Consider the following 6,708-nt stretch of genomic DNA (forward strand, 5'->3'; position numbering starts at 1 on the left):
TACATTATTGGATGGGAAAAAGCATGAGATAAGAATCATGTTTGCAAGCATGGGAAGCGAAGTTTTGTCTCTACACCGAGTACAAATTGGGAATTTACACATAGGAAAATTACCAAGCGGTAAATGGAAAGAGAATTCTCATCTAGATTTAATTTTCAAATATAGGGATTAGGCATATGAGCTCTATTCTAATAATAGCAATTGCTTCTTTTGGTTATACTATTTACGACATCAATCTTTATCTACAATTCTTTAGTAGAATCAAGGTTATTAGTTGCTAATGCATGGTCTCAAATAGAAATACAACTTCAAAGAAGGTACGAATTAATACCAAATTTGGTAGAAGCCGCTAAGAAAGAGATGAACTTTGAAGCAGAAACTCTCACTGCAATTATTAATGCAAGAAACGTTGCAAGTAATGCTCTACATAACTTTTCGACAAAAGGTGGGCCATTAGGAACAAAAAATATAAAAGATGTAATTAAAAGCGAAAGTGAATTTATTTCATCAATTAACAAATTGCTTGTTGTCGCAGAAAATTATCCAAGCCTTAATTCTACACATTCAATGAAAGACGTCAGAGATGAACTAATACATACAGAAAATAGAATCGCCTTTGCAAGACAACACTACAATGACGTTGCAACATCATACAATCAACAGCAAGAAAAGTTCCCTTCAGTCTTATTTTCCAAATATTTAGGTCACAAACAAACAGAATTATATCGAGTAGAAAAAAACATAATAAAAAATAAATTAAGTCTCGACTTATAAGGCTTCCTAAATGGAATTTTTGAAGCGTAGAAAAAAGCTAAAAAACGAAACTAGAAATTTAATAATATTATTTTTTACAACAACTGTTTTTTTCGGCTCTATTAGCAGAAGTATTATGGAGAAGTGGATCTAGGATTGAAATTTTTAGTAATACAACCCCTTATATTGCTTTTACATTTGTTTCTATAACTTTTTTATCTGCAATATTTAACTATTTACACTACATTGCTATAGGTGGTAGTACAATTGCATCATCAATTGGAGGAGTTGAATTAAAAGACCATTTAGATGAGAAGTCTCAGAATTACCTTATAAGCATATTTTCAGAAGTTTCTATAGCTTCAGGCATTCCTATGCCAAAGATCTATATAGTAGAAGACGAGTCTATAAACGCATTGCAGCAGGCACAAGAGCATCTAATCACGTTATTGGAATAACTACTGGATCTTTAAAGATTCTATCAAGAGAAGAGCTACAAGCAGTAGTTGCTCATGAATTTGGCCATATACGTGATGGAGATACAAAATTAAATATGTCTATAACAGCAATGATAATGGGTTTGTCGTTCATAACATATGCAGGCTTAAGATTTATAGAAATTTTTTCATTTGGATTGAGAATGAATCTTGGTGGTAGATCTGGTAAAAAAGAAAAGAGCGGAGAATATTTATTTGCTGTTGGTGGGATAATGATGATTGCCGGCATAGTTGGAGCATTAGCAGGATGTGTTCTTAGATCGTGTATATCAAGGAAAAGAGAATTTCTTGCAGACGCTAGCTCTGTAGAGTTTTTAAGATCTACAGATGGAATGATTAATGCTTTAAAAAAATAGAAAAATCTCAAAAGTTTCTTTCAGATAAAATGTCGTCATTTGTTTTTGCTCATCTTTTTTTTCATAGTAATGATTTCATAGCTAAAATCTTTGCAACTCACCCACCAATCGAAGATAGAATTAAGAATCTTGAATCAAATACATTTAAAATAAACAGAAGAGTCAGTCTTTCAAATATAAAAGGGGCATTAGCTCATTTGGCAGAGCGCAACAATGGCATTGTTGAGGCGACCAGTTCAAATCTGGTATGCTCCATTTATTCTTCAACAAAATCAAGAAAAGGCCGTAATCGCCTAGACCTAGAAGGATGTCTAAGCTTCCTAAGAGCCTTTGCTTCTATTTGTCTTATCCTTTCTCTAGTAACATTAAAGCGCATTCCAACTTCTTCAAGTGTTTTTGCCCTTCCGTCATGTAATCCAAATCTAGCTTTTAATACTTCTTTCTCTCTTTCGGACAAACTTTCAAGTACCTCTTTCACTTCCTCTCTAAGAATTGAATATCCAGTAACATCTGAAGGAGATTCTGCATTTGTGTCTTCTAAAAAGTCTCCGAAATGACTTTCTCCTCCCTCTCCAACTTCTGCCTGCAGTGATATTGGGTGCTGTGCAATTTTGTATATTTCTCTGACTTTTTCCGTAGAAATCATCATTTCTTCTGCTATTTCTTCAGGAGTTGGCTCTTGCCCTTTCTCCATCATTAACTTTTTTGCAGCCCTCAACAATCTATTAATTGTTTCGATCATATGCACTGGAATTCTTATTGTTCTAGCTTGGTCAGCAATTGCTCTAGTGACTGCTTGCCTAATCCACCAAGTAGCATAAGTAGAAAACTTATATCCGCGACGATATTCAAATTTTTCTACAGCCTTCATTAATCCCATGTTCCCTTCTTGAATCAAATCTAAAAAGGGACAATCCTCTATTCGTGTACTTTTTTGCTATAGAAATAACTAAACGTAGATTTGATTCAACCATCTCTCTTTTTGCTTCATGACTTTTATCGATCCACCTTTGAAAGATTCTTACATCTTTTTTAAAGTCATCTAAAGTCCTTCCAGCAGCAATTTCTCTTTTTTTGCAACCTTCTTTTAGCAGAGTAATACTTAGACACTGCAAATTTGTTTTTAGAAATTCTAGGCTCAAGGCTATTTATTTCGTTTTCAAGCTCCAAAAATCTATCATAAGTTGACATAACAACTTCGCCAAAATCTTGAATAATTTCATGCCTAAAACAAAATCGTCTCAGTAATGCTTGAGTGCGAATCTGACAATGCAAATTCTTTTTTTTAATTCATCATTACTTTCTTTTTGATTTTGCAATATCAATTCTTCAATACAATCGTCATCTTGTTTAATTAAATCACATAGCTTAGAAGCATGAAATATGTTTTTGTTTATCTGAAATATCCTTTTCTAAAACAATTTTATCAAAACGATCTTTACCATTTATAAGGGAAATACCAATAGAAACTGCTTCCTTTACAGAACATCTAAATCTCATTATTATTTGCTCAATCTGCATTTGAGCCTTCTCAATTCTTTTCGAGATCTCTACTTCTTCCTCTCTCGTGACAATAGAGGAACAGAACCCATTTCTCTTAAATATGTCCTAACAGGATCTTCGTGTGAAGACTCAGATTTTTTAGAAATTGACTCAAGCTCTTTTGCTTCATTTTTTTTCTCAATTGCCGATCAACTTCTGCTTGGTTTAGTACCTGAATATCGTTACCACTTAAAAACATCAAGACCTGATCAAGGGCCTCTGGAGAGTCAAAACTCGTTGGTAACATTTCATTAATTTCTTCATAAGTAACATAGCCCTGCTCTTTTACAATAGAAATTAACTCATCAATTGCATGCTGGCTATCTTTGAAAAAAGAATTAGACATAAACGAACTTAAATAAAAAAATAAAAATAATTCTTAAAGTAATATTAATAAATACTACGAAATGTATGATTATAGAAATCTTAATTCAAAATAAAAACATAAAAAATACATTGCATTTGTGCTGGTAGCTTAATCGGATAGAGCACTTGGCTACGAACCAAGAGGTTGGAGGTTCGATCCCTCTCCAGCATAGTATTTGTCTTCCATATACATCTGGTATTTATGATATATTGGAATTCTTGTTAAACAAACTCCACCAATGTCAGTAATAAACCATATATCTTCAAGCCTAATTCCAAAATTATCAAAATATAATCCAGGTTCTATAGTAATAACCATTCCTGCAGAAAGTTTTTTTTCTTCGGAAAAGAAAGGAGCTTCATGAACGTCCCTTCCAATTCCATGACCTAAAGAATGAATAAAATATTTAGCCTGGTCTTTCATAAGATCTCGACAAACTTTATCTATTCAGAAAAAGAAGCCCCACTTAACAACAATTTTTCACAATTAAGCTTAGCATTTAAAACCATTTGCCATGCTTTTAAAAAAGAATCATTGATTACATCTCCAAAAACAAAACATCTAGAAAAATCTGAGCAAAACCCATTAACTTTAACTCCTATATCTACTAAAACAACATCACCATTTTGTAACCTTCTATCAGACGGAAAATGATTGAGGATTTCTGCTATTTTCTCCAAAACAAACTATAGGAGGAAAAGCAGGCTTAGCAAAATAATCACTTAATAACCAAAATCTTTCTATTTCTCTACAACAAAAACTTTCAGTTACTCCTTCTTTTAATATTGATAATAAATATCTAAAAGAAGACGAAGCTAACTCATTCGCTACAATAATTTTTTTTACATCAGATGTACTTTTAATTTTTAAAAATTCACTTTCAGCCAATTTAAACGATTCAAATTTTGCTAATGGCAAAGCTTCTTCAAATAGTTATAATCTTTTAAAGATACTCTTCATCAATTCCAAGGCTTTATTTTCAGATAAAAAATCCTGTAATCGATCTATAGCATTAACACAAGGCCCAAGAACCCTAGACATCGTCCCAATTTCTAGTATAGAAACAAAAACATGAATTCCACCACTAGAATCAATAACTAAAAATCCAGAAAAATCATCAAACAAAGAACCATATAAAGAGTTTAATAAATTGATATTATTAGAAACCCAAAGATTTAAATTATTGTCATTAATAAATGAAACTATTCGCTTTAAACAATCATAAACTAAATATTAAATTTTTTCTTAAGATCATCTTCAGAAAGAGATGAAAACAAATTCCTTGTATCGATCTTACCAAAATGTATAACTGAAATAAAAACCTCCATAACTTTATCTTTATTCCATGAAAATAAATCTAAACGAGAAACAAGACAATTTTAAATCTAAAGGATCTTTTTTTAAAATTTCCGGTAAGTCCAATACAAAGCGATCTAATTTACTATTACTAAAATTAAATGGCACTCCCTCAATTAGAAACGTACAATCATCAAACTTTTGATTAAAAACCCATTTATTAACAATTCATCAAGTTTCTCCTCTAATAAAATAGAAGAATCAATCGATAACTGAAAACAGATAGATTAGATAACATCTGTAACTCATTACTTTGAAAATCTTTTTTTTTAATTAATAAAAAAGCTTGATAACAATCAATAAAATTAAAGACCCATTTTCTACCCAGCTTAAAGCCAAATGTTTTTTTAATTCATTTGAGAAAATAGCATACTTACCAAGTATTGCTATGAACATACTTTCAAACCGATATCAAATAAAGAAAGCTGTTCAGTCTGTATCGCTTCATTGCTTTCTAAAAGATTGCTATTTTCAAGAAAACATTCTTTAACAAAAGAAGATCTAGCAGTATTTGGGTTGAGATTGAAAATAATTTTCTTCTACATTTTTTCCTACAATTCTTTTTAATAACTGAGAGGTAACAAATCCTTTAATTCATTTTCATTTAAAATTCTTATTTCTTTTTTTCTTTGGGTGTACATTTACATCAATCAACGATGGATCTATAGAAAAAAACAAGATTGATCCAGGAAACCGTTGTTCAGATAATAAATAACCATATCCATAATTCAATGCTTCACTAACAGCACAACTCCAACGGGACGTCTATTAAAAAAAAGATCTGATGAGATCTGTTTACAAAAGAAATAGAAGGTCCAGTTACAAGCCCCCAAAAAGTTGCTCCATCAACATTGTCAGAAGAAACATCTATCCATTGATTATTATCAATTTTTTCAGTTAGTTGTAAAAGTCGATACCTTAAGCCATCATGATCACTTTTTGTACCATGAAGAGACAAGACCTCTTTAGAATCTCTATAAAGAAAAAAACTTATATTTAAATGTGATAAAGCCGCATCTTTTACAACTTGCAAAATTGCTGAAAAAATTTTAGATCTATTCTTTTGGAAAGACCTTCTAACAGGGACGTTGTAAAACAACGAATTAACTTCGAAAGTCGTCCCCTTTGCTCGACTTGCAGACTTAATACTATTTATTCTACCACCAATACAAACTACTTCTGTAGCTATAAATCCATCAGATGAAATAAGCCTAAGCTTTGAAACAGAAGAAATAGCGCCAAAGCCTCTCCTCTAAATCCCATGCTCTGAATGCTCATTAAATCGTCTACATTCTTTATCTTCGATGTAGCATGCCTTAATAATGCTAAGACGGAATCATCTTTAGTCATACCACACCCGTCATCACTTACCCTGATAAGATCAAAACCTGATGCATTAATTTCAATTACTATATTTTCAGCAAGGGCGTCTATACTATTTTCTACAAGTTCCTTAACTACACACGCAGGAGACTCAACAACCTCTCCAGCTGCAATACAATTAGAAGTAATTTCATCAAGAACATGTATTTTCATAATGAAAAATATTATTTTAAGAATAGCGGCATTAATAATAATTACTATTAGCAATTTATAACCAGAATCATTAAATGAAATATAAAATAAAACCCGTTTCAAAAACATATACTATCGGGCGATCAATAATTGAAAATTAGTATCTAATGGATTTACAGCATATTTTGCTGGAGGATGCATTAGAGATTTAATGCTGGGCAAGATCCCAAAGATTGGGATATTGCAACTAATGCAAATACTGAACAAATAATGAAACTTTTTTCAAGAACAATACAACAGGAATCAAATTTGGATGCATCAC

General features: G+C 31.6%; 1 non-coding gene across 1 annotated transcript; it reads left to right on the plus strand.

Annotated features, from left to right (window-relative positions):
- Positions 1-3,612: 3,612 nt before the first annotated feature.
- trnar-acg (transfer RNA arginine (anticodon ACG)) lies at positions 3,613-3,686 on the plus strand. Its single transcript has one exon. It is a non-coding gene; the product is annotated as a tRNA-Arg (tRNA).
- The last annotated feature ends 3,022 nt before the right edge of the window (positions 3,687-6,708 follow it).

This window comes from Conger conger, unplaced genomic scaffold (assembly GCF_963514075.1).
Source record: "Conger conger unplaced genomic scaffold, fConCon1.1 SCAFFOLD_162, whole genome shotgun sequence".
Lineage (NCBI taxonomy): Eukaryota > Metazoa > Chordata > Actinopteri > Anguilliformes > Congridae > Conger > Conger conger.